This window comes from Bison bison, unplaced genomic scaffold, assembly GCF_000754665.1.
Source record: "Bison bison bison isolate TAMUID 2011002044 unplaced genomic scaffold, Bison_UMD1.0 scf7180017864527, whole genome shotgun sequence".
In the NCBI taxonomy this organism is placed as follows: domain Eukaryota; kingdom Metazoa; phylum Chordata; class Mammalia; order Artiodactyla; family Bovidae; genus Bison; species Bison bison.
The window spans coordinates 1,093,171-1,093,751 of NW_011495078.1; positions in this window are offsets into that span (position 1 = coordinate 1,093,171).

Sequence of the window (581 nt, forward strand, 5' to 3'; positions counted from 1 at the left end):
CCTGGGTTTTGCCCTGGACCTGCTGCTTTGGGCAAATCCCTTCCTCCTGCAGGAACTTAATTGTTCCTTCATCTGTCCAGTTATGTGGTGGGGTCTTCAGATCAATGAATCAATCAGCCAGCAAGCTTGTATCACCTAGGAACGGAAGTCAGATAGCATCTTTAAGAATATCAAAGCATACAGCATTTCGGCTGTGGGCAAAATCTGCAGATGGGCAAATCTGCCAGCATCGTGGTGTAAAACTCCGTGCGATGAGACTAGAGAGAGAAGTGACTGGCTGGAGGGGGTGTGTGCAGGTGTGTGTGCCTGTATCATCGTGTCCGTCGCCTGTAACCAGCGTCTATCAACCTGTGAGAGAAAGAAGTCCCGTAGAGACGTAGATGAGGGCTGTGGCGCTCACAGTCCCCGAGGGTCACGCTGCACCAGCCTGTTTGGCCGCGTCAGCACGCCCACGACCGCCGGTGGGAGGTGGGGCCCCGGGCGGCCTGCAGGAGGGCTGCGCCCTGGGCTGGGCTTCGGAACACGTCGGCTCCCCGAAACGTGCCGGCTTGTGGCCCCGCCCTCTCTTCCCGGGGGACCCC